General features: G+C 39.7%; 1 long non-coding RNA gene across 1 annotated transcript in view; it reads left to right on the top strand.

Annotated features, from left to right (window-relative positions):
• Positions 1-1,593: 1,593 nt before the first annotated feature.
• LOC123590277 overlaps positions 1,594-12,142 on the top strand; it is a 145,552-nt gene continuing 135,003 nt past the window's right edge. Inside the window, exon 1 of the long non-coding RNA XR_006708699.1 lies at positions 1,594-1,764. This is a non-coding gene — a long non-coding RNA (uncharacterized LOC123590277). The remainder of the gene's footprint in view (positions 1,765-12,142) is intronic.

Below are 12,142 nucleotides of genomic sequence, written 5' to 3'. Positions count from 1 at the left end.
TCTAAGGAGCAGAGCATTAAACCTTTAGGTTTCATAGAAAGTATTCAGCAATTCTGGGCAATGCAAAAGAAGTATAGAGGAAGAAATGGTCCTTGTTCTCAGGTACAATATTAATAGGTTCTTATCTGGAATATATTTTTTGCTATTAGGAGATCTGTTTTCTGAAAACAGATCAAACGATGCTGGCAAGAATAATTTAGTAGATGAAAATAAGGGAAAGAGCAAGAAGTATTGATCAAAGAGAAAGTGTTACAAATAAAAGGCTTTTTCCCTGAATGATAATAATAAAAAAAGATGGCATTTGACTGAGCAACTAACTGATAATCTGGACTACTAGCAAACCTCTGATTTTTCCAGTGCATTAGATACTTAAATTGATCATGGGAAAACATTGTTGTCATTTGCACATTTATGATAACTGTTCTTTATTACATGCTCAAAAATATTTTGGACATTGCAGCTATTACAGAAAATTTATTATATCTCTTTGATTCAAGGCAAGAACAGGCATATTTTATTTTTTGAGACATTACAAAGAGCAGTAAAAGTAATATAAATATACTGCAGTGAATCAGAAGAATGGAAGTAAGTATAGAATTAGGGAATCTACTTTGTGTCCCTAACATTAATTAGGACTGACTGCATCCATACTGTCTCGATTGAAGAGCACCAGTATTATGTTTAAAGACTTTAAAGGGAAAAGACTGCCCTGTTTCCACAGTGTTTTCAGTTTAAATAAAATTGAGGGAATTATATGAACCAGCTAGAGCTCACATGGCTAAAGTATGAAGTGTCCTCAGGCTTTATCATGGTACCTCCCTGTCTTAGTCCAGTTGGGCTGCTGTAACATTTTCATACACTGGGTGGCTTATAAACAACAGAAATTAATTTCTCACAATTCTGGAGACTGGGAAGTTCAAGATCAAAGTGCCAGTAGATTCAGTGTCTGGTGAGAGCTCGCTGTGTTCTAACATGGTAGAGAGAGGTGGAAAGCTCTCTGGGGCCTCTTCTACAACGGCACTAATCTCATTCATGAGGGCTCCGCTTCATGACTCAGTCACCTCCTGAAGGTTCTACTTCCAAATACCATTATACTGGGAATTAGGTTTTAACATATGAAATTTGAGGGGACTCAAACATTCAGTTTGTGGCAGTCCCGTAATGAAGAAGGATGTGTGTGACTCTGCATGTGTGCGTGTATGTGTGTGTCTGAAGAGTATGCGTGTGTGTTTAACTGAGACCAATGCTCCTGTACAGGAACGTGAGTAACTGAGAGCTGACTATATTATGATTACTAGCATTACATCATTACATTATGATTACCATTAACAAAGGCTGAAATCATAACAAGGACTTGGAATTCTCTAAAGTGACTAAATTAAAATTGCCCATATGGGTGAGGATGCATAAATATCTTTTATAGGCAGAATAGCTGGCTGTCTCTATGGGTTTGATACCATTCGGTGCAGTTAATGTGCGGTATCCCGTGCAGATCTTACAAGAGCCCTAATGAAGTTGCTATCACCTGTCTATTGAAAATTTAAAAAAAAGAAAACTGAGGGAAGGGTAAGTTAAATCCCTTGCCTGAAACACACTATTTGTTAGAGTCAAGCCAGGTTTGAACCAGGATGGACTTGCCTTAGAGTTTTAAGGTTTTGAAACACTATTGTTCTCTACCTCCTAGGAACTTTTTGATGAATTACACCAAAGAACATTTGTGTAACAATGGTGTGTAGAACACTGGAAAGGCGTCATGATAATTTGGTAAGTGTCCTAGGATCCAGCAATAACTCTCGAAGGCTAGCTAGGGGGGGTACTTCACTGATTTTGAGCACATTCCTAGAACTGACAGCACATGAGGAAGACGTCAGCCATGAGGAAGCCTATAGAGTTTGAGGAGAGGCATAGAGCCACTTTCAGTGTCTTTATTGGTAATGAGATACAATATGTTTTTTTTTAAATTTTTTTTAACATTTATTTATTTTTGAGACATAGAGAGAGAGAGAGCATGAACAGGGGAGGGTCAGAGAAAGAGGGAGACACAGAATCTGAAACAGGCTCCTGGCTCTGCACAGAGCCCGATGCGGGGCTTGAACCCACAGACTGTGAGATCATGACCTGAGCCGAAGTCGGACGCTTAACCGACTGAGACACCCAGGCGCTCCAACAATATGTTTTAATAATCATGAGCACGGTAGGGGAACAAGACTTCACCAAAACAACTGTTTATATTTTTTTTCTTAGTTTAGAAAATGTATTTTGTAACATGAAAGATTTAGTTGACTTTGCTAATTTAGCTGTAAATTTTCTCCTTTTTAATTTTATTTTTAATTTTTTAAAATTTACATCCAAATTAGTTAGCATATAGTGCAACAATGATTTCAGGAGTAGATTCCTTAGTGTCCCTTACCCATTTAGCCCATCCCCCCCCCCACGGCCCCTCCCATAACCCTCAAAACGTTTGTTCTCCATATTTATGAGTCTCGTCTGTTTTGTCCCCCTTCCTGTTTTTATATTATTTTTGTTTCCCTCCCCTTATGTTCATCTGTTTTGTCTCTTAAAGTCCTCATATGAGTGAAGTCATATGATTTTTGTCTTTCTCTAACTTCACTTAGCATAATACCCTCCAGTTCCATCCACATAGTTGCAAATGGCAAGATTTCATTCTTTTTGATTGCCAATAATACTCCATTTTGTGTATATATATATATATATATATATATATATATATATATGTACACCACATCTTCTTTATCTATTCATCCATTGATGGACATTTGGGCTCTTTCCATACTTGGCTATTGATGATAGTGCTACTATAAACATGGGGGTGCATGTGTCCCTTCGAAACAGCACACCTGTATCCCGTGGATAAATGCCTAGTAGTGCAATTGCTGGGTCGTAGGGTAGTTCTATTTTTAGTTTTTTGAGGCACCTCCATACTGTTTTCCAGAGTGGCTGCACCAGCTTGCATTCCCATAGCTGTAAATTTTCAATATGATCACTATGTCATTTATGTTGTATCTCAACTAAGGAAGGTGTTTTTCTAGTTTTTAATTTTGTAAAAACAACATATTTCATTCATCATTTTAGATACTTTGGCATTTTTACTCCCCTTTTCTGTTCTTTAACCTTTTTGAGATTGGTCTTAAAGAAAGGTAATTTATGTCTTAAAATTATCATTTGAATAATCAGTATCTCGGTTGTGAAGTAATAGCCAAGCTGGAGTTCTCCATTTACCTAGCCACCAGGTTTCCACAGGTGTAGTTGAGCCCTACAACTCCATCCCCACTACCCACACCATCCTGGAGCACTCTGATCGTGCCTTCACAGTAGACAATGAGGCCATCTATGACATCTGTTGTAGAAATATTGACCACCCAACCTATACTAACCTAAATAGGTTGATAGGTCAAATTTTGCCCTCTATCACTGCTTCCCTCAGATTTGATGGAGCCCTGAATGTTGATCTGACAGGATTTCAGATCAATCTGGTACCCTATCCTCACATCCAGTTTCCTCTGGCCACATATGCCCTACTATCTCTGCTGAGAAAGCCTACCATGAACAACTTTCTGTAATAGAGATCATCAATGCATTCTTTGAGGCAGCCAACCGGATGGTGAAGTATGACCCTCACCATGGTAAATACTTGGTTTGCTCCCTGTTGTACTCTGGTGATGTGGTTCCTAAATATGTCAATGCTGGCATTGCCACCATCAAGACCAAATGTACCCTCCAGTTGTGGACTGGTGCCCCACTGGCTTCAGTGTTGGTATTAATTACCAGCCTCCCACTGTGGTACCTGGTGGAGACCTTGCCACAGTACAGTGAGCTGTGTGTGTTGCTGAGCAACACCACAGCCATTTCTGAGGTCTGGGCTCTCATGGACCACAAGTTTGACCTGATATATGCCAAGCGTGCCTTCGTTCACTGGTATGTGGGTGAGGGCATGGAGGAAGGAGAGTTTTCTGAGGCCTGTGAGGACATGGCTGCCCTTGCGAAGGATTATGAGGACGTTGGTGTGGATTCTGTTGAAGGAGAGGGCAAGGAAGAAGGAGAGGAATACTAAAGTTAAAAAAAGGACAAAGGTGTTACTTTTACAGAGAAGCTTATTCTGTTTTAAACATTGAAAAGTTGTGATCTGACCAGTTAATTTGTATGTAGCAATGTATATTCTCACATACAATTACTGACCTGTGCTTTAAACACAGTGCTTTGTTATAGACCCAAGCTGTCCATTTCTCTGATGAGTTTGAATACAGTATTCCCTGTCATAAATGAGAAAAAAAAAAGAGAGAGATGCCCTTTTTGTAAGCTATCTTCTGGGTCTGACATCTAAAGCACTTTGTAAAAATAACAAATATCTTACCATTTTTGGCCCCTGAAAGTGGTTTTCAATTAGTTAACAATATATTCTGGCTAATATTTACTCCATGTTTTAAGTATGGTATAATATTTCTAACTGTAACAATACTAATAGAATATTAGCTAATATTTTATTGATAGTTTATATTTCTGTTCAAGGAATCTTACCTTTTCTGATGTTTCCTTCTATGTGGAGGAAACTCCACTCATTATAAAACTTCTAGCTCTTTCCATCCTCTCATTAGTGTCTCCCCAGGGAAGAAGAATGATTTAATCTGTTTGGTGAGTTTAGAAGGAGAAATTGGGCACATGTAACTCAGCTTCTTCCTCTCCCCCTTCCTCAGGGGAGAAAGCTGCCTGCTGGGAGCCAACATTCTCCTCAGCTTTTCCATGCCATCAGGACAGGCTTGAGGTGATGTAGTTTTGTCTGTGATTGGACTGGTGAGTGTCTCACTCTAGGATTTGGTATTAGGAAGTCTGTCTGCCTGCAGATGTAATCTTTGTCCATCAACCTAGGCTCTGTCAGTAAAACATGGAATATTTTGACAAAAGCTGACTCTTTGTCTTATTTCTCAATTGGTTCAGAACTCAGGGTGATAGAGAGGTCCCAGTTGTCGGACTACCTCACAGCCCCAAACATCTCTGTGTCAGCGGGCCAAGTCTTAGGACATTAACAAGAAGTGCAGTTTGTGAGAACAAACTATATGTGAGGATTGGGGTTTCTAGCTTGGTGTGTGCCTTTAGCCTTGGTGACTCTGTAGGTGCTGAACATGTTTGATTTTCACCATGGTGAGTCGCTGAAACTTGACGCAGCTTTGTCCCCCGTCAAGAGGCCACTTATACAGGTGATCATGTTTCTGTAGAGGTAGGGGTGTAGGCGCCAGGGTTTACGCTGAGGCATGGGCCTTTGGCAAATGTGTGAAGATCTTTGAAGACAGACTGCTGAGGATGCAGGTTTTATTTTAAGCAAGCAAGGCTGAGGCAAGCATTTGATTACAGTGAAGAGTCTTTCCACTGGGCCTTTAGCTGTTAGGGAGCAGGATGATATTTACCATTTGAAAAATGCAATGCAGCTGACATTTGCATGAGCCAAAGAACAATAGTGAGGGTCCACCTTGGCGCTAACGTGCCAGATCTCAGTAGGCAGTGTGTATCAGCTGCCCTAATTTCTGTTCTTGTGTTGTTTTGACTAACTTCACAGCCAAAGAAGGGAACAACTGATCTTGAATTCATGTGGTTTTTTCACAGCACAGGAAGCCAGCCATAAAAGACTATAGACTGGTTCTACTGGTATGATGTTCAAAAGCCAGGCATAACTGATTTATAATGACAGATACCAGAATACCTGGTTTCTTTAGGGGGCTATCAACTGAATGGGAGCTCAGAGGAGCCTTCTGGGTTGTTGGAAATGTTCAATACCTTGATCTAGATATTGGCTACTCAGTTATATATATATATAGATAAAAATTGATTGAAGTGTGTACTTAAGGGGCGCCTGTGTGGCTCCATCAGTTAAGCATCTGACTTTGGCTCAGGTCCTAATCTCACGGTTCATGAGTTTGAGCCTTGTATTGGGCTCTGCACTGACAGTGCGGAGCCTGCCTGGGATTCTGTCTCTCTCACTCTCTCTCTCTGTCCCTCCCCAACATGCACTTGCACGCACACTTACTCTCTCTCTCTGTCTCAAAATAAATAAACTTAAAAAAAGGTGTACTTAAAAGTTGTGTACTTTATTATTTTTCAATTTCAAAAGAAAGAATTTATCTGGATATAGATGCGCACGGAGGACTTCTCAGTGAAAACTTATCAGCATGTCCCCAGTCTAAACTATGTGCCTCTTTTGGTCCCTTAGGTTCCATAGACTATACAGCCTATTGGGGGAAAGATCTTATCAGATTCTATAATTTCTTACCATTTCCAAGTTTACTTTTAAATTTAAATTTATTTATATTTGATGCCTTCTTGGTTCCTTTTGGCTATTCTGGAGACTCAGCTGGTGGAAGTGGTGGAAGAGACTCATCAGGTGTAGGGTGCTGACCCTAACATACCCATGAGTGTTTCCCCATGAGTAGGTCATGTGTAGGGTGTAGGGTGCTGACCCTAATATGTTACTGAGTGTTTCCCACATGACTAGGTCAATCCAAGGTTGGTGTTTTAAGTGTCCCATCTTCTAGTAGGTTGAGTCCTCTGTCCCTGGGTCTGCACCAAACATAAAATATATACGCTATATTGCAAATTCCTGCACATATCAACACTCATCTAAACCAGAGGCTGGCAAACTTCTTTATAGCACCAGATAGTCAATATTTTATGCTTTGTGGGCCATATGGTCTTAACTTTTCATGAAAGCAGCCATAGACAACACATAATACAGACAACACATAAATAGATGAATGTGGCTGTGTTCCAATAAAACTGTATTTCCAAAATCAGGTGATGGGCTAGATTTGGCCCATGGGCCAGATTAGGTGGACTAATGCCTGGTCTAAACCATGAAATCATCCTGAAAAATTGACAGGGAAGAAATTATTCCGTATTTTTTGTTTTGTTTTTGCAAATAAGGAGACTGAGGCTTGGCAGACTGTATGAGCTTCCTGGTTTATTCATAGACTAGTGAGTGATTTCCAATGAGAGCTCAGATGAAGAATTATATTCGTGGCACTGACATGGGCTGTGTTTAAAGCCCTGTAGGGTGAGGGGCATGTCAGATAGTGCTTAACATTCAGTTATTAATATTCAATAACTATTTTATTATTTGAACAATTTTGTGTGAATTTGGGCCTTGAAATGGCTTCCTAATCAGGCTTCTTCATGAGGTTATAATCAGGCAATAGGCAGTGTGTTGATAAATAGCAAATGAGAAATCAAAGCTAAGATTCTGGTCTTTTCCAAGCTAGCTGTGTAACTCTAAGTCACTTAACCACTCTGGATGAAGCTTCATGTAGGACTCATTCCTAGGTATCTAAATTTTAAAAAAGGTCACCCAAAGAAGGCAGCATTCTAACTTCAGTGGAGCCAAATGATACACAGATGAAGGAGGTGATTCAGGAAAGCATCTCAGATCAAACCATATCACTATCTTTACCTTGTTAATTAAGAGGTCCATGTGATGTAAAAGTCCCTGTCAATTACATCCCATCCTTCTGAAGCCAATAACAGGGCAGAGAGAGTTTTTTTCAGATCAAGAAATAAGATTAGAGGAGACTGGGTGGCTCAGTTGGTTGAATGCCAGGCTCTTGATTTTGGCTCAGGTCGTGATCTCATGGTTCATGGGATCAAGCCCTGAGCTGGGTTTCGCACTGACAATGTGGAGCCTGCCTAGGATTCTTTCTCGATCTCTCTCTCTCTCTCCTTCTCTCTCTGCCCCTCATCCACTTATGCTCACATACTCTCTCAAGATAAATAAATGAAATTCAAAATAAAAGAAATAAGATTTGTCATTGTTAAATACTCTCCTCATCAAAGGATGTAAATATACACTTCCTTCTCCTTAGTGCTTCTGAGCTCGGCCCAAGAATTAATAGACACTCATTTGTTCCATAGTTATGTAAAGGAACTGACAGGAAATTGTTTGAACTGTTGCTTTATTGCCTTTGCTTAGATTTTATCCATTAAACCAGAATTCACAAAAAATGTATGCTATACCATGGTGACCCCAGGGGCTGCATGTGAACTGTTCATGGTTATTACTTTGTTCTTGGGATGCCTCTTAACTTTCAGAGGATGTTAAATGTAGCAAAGATACTTAGGAAAAAGGAAGGAGAAAATTATGTTTTTGTTGTCTAAATTATCTGTTTCCTTGCTGCAAAAAATATTTCAAGGGGAAAATATTTGCTCTTACATTATTCTTCATTATGAAAGAAATGCTCAGCCAGTCTGAACATCACAGTGTCACTGGGGACCTCCATGGGGAAGTGAGATATAAGGAAAGAGAATGACAAAGGGGTGATGAAAATTCACTTCTTCCTTCATGAGTTCTTTTAGGGCCTCGTAACTCACTTAGGGCCAGTCCTGCAAGACATAAATACTCTTCATTTGCCTACTCTAAGGGCATCTTGATGGAAACATATTGACTATTTTTGTTCTCCTCCAAACTATTCCCTATCTGAGGAATCTTGCTCATGTATTAATCTGATCATGTCCCTCAGTTACTTTAAAATCCTTCAAGTGTTCCTCATTGCCTAGAGGAAAAGGTATATACTCCTCAGCTTGGAACATAGTCCTTTCATGATCTGGCTCTCATCAATGTTTTAAATATTCTATTTCCACATGCATCTTGAACTGTAGCCATTCCAAATGGACTCTAGCTCAACCTGCCAAACTATTTCCAGACTCAGTGCCTCTGCCCATGCTCTGACTTCTTAGAATACCATTTCTCTAAGTATCTCCCTAAATCCACAACCACTCTGGCTCAGATATCACTATTGGGAGAGCTTTTTGACTTTCATAGCCTGAGATAGGAATTTTCTCCGTATGTCTGCAAAAGGATAGATTTTCCTTGAGTGTCAACCTCTCTCACGAGAGTTAGTGTCCTCTAGCAAGGTCTATTCACTTTTGTATACTTAGTGCCTTACATAGTGTAGAACTTTTTAAATTAAGTTTATTTATTTATTTTGAGAGAGAGAGGGAGAGAGAGAGAGAGCCCAAGTCGGGTAGGGGCAGAGAGAGAAGGAAAGACAGAATTCCAAGCAGGCTTCGCACTGTCAGCACAGAGCTCAACTCAGGGCTCGAACTCATGAACCGTGAGATCATGACCTGAGCTGAAATTAAGAGTCAGACGCTTAACCAACTGAGCCACCCAGGAACCCCCCTACATAATGTAGAATTTAATAAATGTGTGTTAGAAAGAATGAATGACTATTTTTTTTGGAGAAAATAATTTTAGATTTCTAACATCTTGCTTCATAGTGTTGATATTACAAATAGGGGTTTTATTTTTGTGTGTGATTTTTAGTTTCACTTTAAAAATTTATTTTATTATTTTATTTTTTTATTTAAAAAAATTTTTAAATGTTTTTACTTATTTTTGAAGGAGAGAGAGAGAGAGAGAGAGAGAGAGAGAGAGAGACAGAGCATCAGTGGGGGAGGAACAGAGAGAGAGGGAGACACAGAATCCAAAGCAGGCACCAGGCTCCGAGCTGTCAGCACAGAGCCCGAAGCGGGCCTTGAACCCACAAACCGCGAGATCATGACCTGAGCCTAAGTCAGATGCTCAACTGACTGAGCCACCCAGGCACCCCCAAAATTTATTTCTAATTAAGGCAAAATTGACATGTATGTATACTTTTTTAGATGTCTAACATAATGATTTGATATTTATATATAGTGACATGATCACAATAAGTCTACTTAATATTTGTCACCTTACATAGTTACAAAAATTTTTTCTTGTGATGAGAACTTTTAAGATCTATTCTTTTAGCAACTTTCAAATATGCAGTGCAGTATTGTTAACTACAGTCACTCTTCTGCCCATTACATCACATGACATTTATTTTACAACTGGAAGTTTTTACCTTTGACTCCCTTCACCCATTTTGGTCCCCCACCCCCACTTCTGGCAACCACCAATCTGTTCTCTGTATACACATAGGAGTTTTTAGAGTATAGAGACTAGTCTCATTCATCTTTGTGTTTCTTCTTTTTTTTTAATTTTTTTTTTAACGTTTATTTATTTTTGAGACAGAGACAGAGCATGAACAGGGGAGGGGAGGGGCAGAGAGAGAGGGAGTCACAGAATCTGAAACAGCTCCAGGCTCTGAGCAGTCAGCACAGAGCCCGACGTGGGGCTCGAACTCACGGACCGCGAGATCATGACCTGAGCTGAAGTCAGACGCTTAACTGAATGAGCCACCCAGGCGCCCCCATCTTTGTGTTTCTTCTACTAACCTAGTGTCTGGTGGTAACACTTAATAAATATTTGGTGGATGAATGGAAGAAAGAGTGGTTAAATGGATGATGTGGTAAAACGATCCAATGGATACCCAGGGCTCAACCTCCATTCATCACTGTATATGACAAAAGAAGTCCTGAAGCCTGTCTGCAATGCCAAAGTCTCAGAGCTCCTCTCTCTTTGGGTGAACGTCTAATGAGATGACAAAGGAGATCAGAGCTATTGCTTAAAAGCTGGCCTGGGGTTAACATAGTAAAACATGCACTTGTGAAGGTCTTAGTTCATTTATTTATTTAACAAATATTTGTGGAACCATGAATTCTAATCTGAAGCTTATGAGGCCAGATGTATATCACAATTCAGATTTTTTCAGATTTTAGAATAGTAATGTATCACGTAGTATGTAAAATGGGGTGTAGGGCAGCACCGTGTAATAAAGTCCATTAATATTTCTGCAGAAAAGTGTATTTACTTTCACAGTACATGGTAGGATAACTGAAAACTGTAAATAGGCTTATGCCAGCTCAGGTCAGGTTTTGACTTCAAATGAGTTTGGGTCAAATCCATTTTTGCTGCCAACTGTGTTATGAAACACTTTCCAATTTCAGAGCTTTTTGGGTTTTGGAATTGTGGATAAGGGATTGTAGAGCTGTAACAATGTTCCTTTGAAAAAAAATTTCCTTCAGAAGAAGAAATTTAGAAAAGTATCCAACAAATATATACTCCATCAGCGATTCCCAGTATGGTTTATTAAATAAAAGTCATCTCAAGAGATATTATTAACATCCAAAGAAACAATGAATTTAAGTGTATTTTTTATTAAAAGATAAACCTTGATATCTCATGTGTTATTCTTAAGCAGTAGGAAAGTAGATTAGTGGGATAGAGGGTTTCTAATTCCAGAACAGCTGTTTCTTGCAGTATTTACTATGGGAAAATAAAATCATTGAAGGGCAGGGCCAGGGGCAGCAGTCAAGGAACAAAAGGAAATAGCTGCAATTAGAGGTTGTGCTGTTCCAGGGTCTGGTAATTAAATTTTCACTGCACCTGTGAATGCTCCAGAATTATAACATTTTCCTGTCATTTAACACTGGACACTCATTTATCTCTGCAGGGTCCATTCTTTCACAGCCTAAATAAATAAATAAGCAAGTAAGTAAGTAAGTAAATAAAAGTAGATACAAGGAACAACTATATTGTGTAAATGACAGAGAACAATATTTTCTCAAAAAATTTAAGCCTCATTGTCCCTCTCCAGGTAGTGTCTAGAATCTTACCACTAGGTGAAGCCCTCATTAAAAGCTGTTAAGAAAGGGACGCCTGGGTGGCTCAGTTGGTTAAGAGTTCAACTTTGCCTCAGGTCATGATCTTACGGTTTGTGAGTTTGAGCCCCTAGTCAGGCTCTCTGCCATCAGTGCAGAGCCTGCTTGGGATCCTCTGTTCCCCGCCCCCCCCCCCCCAAGCTCTCTGCCCCTCCACCTCTCACGCTCTCCCTCTCTCACAAAAATAAATAAACATTGAAAAAAAATTTTTTAAAGCTGTTAAGAAAAATACACAATATTTCCTTCAATTGTTTTGGTTCCTAAAACTCTTTAAACTGTTCATCTCTAGTCTCCAATTCTCTTGGCTTTTGTGGGGAAATGAAGACTCTGTAGCTGAGCTCCTTTTTCAAGGAGCTTCTTCAGACCTTACCAAGGCGTCCTGTTTCACAGAGAGGAGCTTGACGCACATGTAAATCGTGCGTCCTCACATGGATTGGGATTTTGTGACAGTTGAATGGTGCAGAGATCATTGGATCTCAGCAGTCTCTCCCTCCTGTTTCTTCTTGTCCTGGTTTCCTCTGTCCCTGCTCACCCCACCCTGCCTGGCCTGCCCTGGCCT

This window comes from Leopardus geoffroyi, chromosome B1, assembly GCF_018350155.1.
Source record: "Leopardus geoffroyi isolate Oge1 chromosome B1, O.geoffroyi_Oge1_pat1.0, whole genome shotgun sequence".
Classification (NCBI taxonomy): domain Eukaryota; kingdom Metazoa; phylum Chordata; class Mammalia; order Carnivora; family Felidae; genus Leopardus; species Leopardus geoffroyi.
Note: the sequence above shows the minus strand (reverse complement) of the source record. Positions and strands in the feature narration are given on the sequence as shown.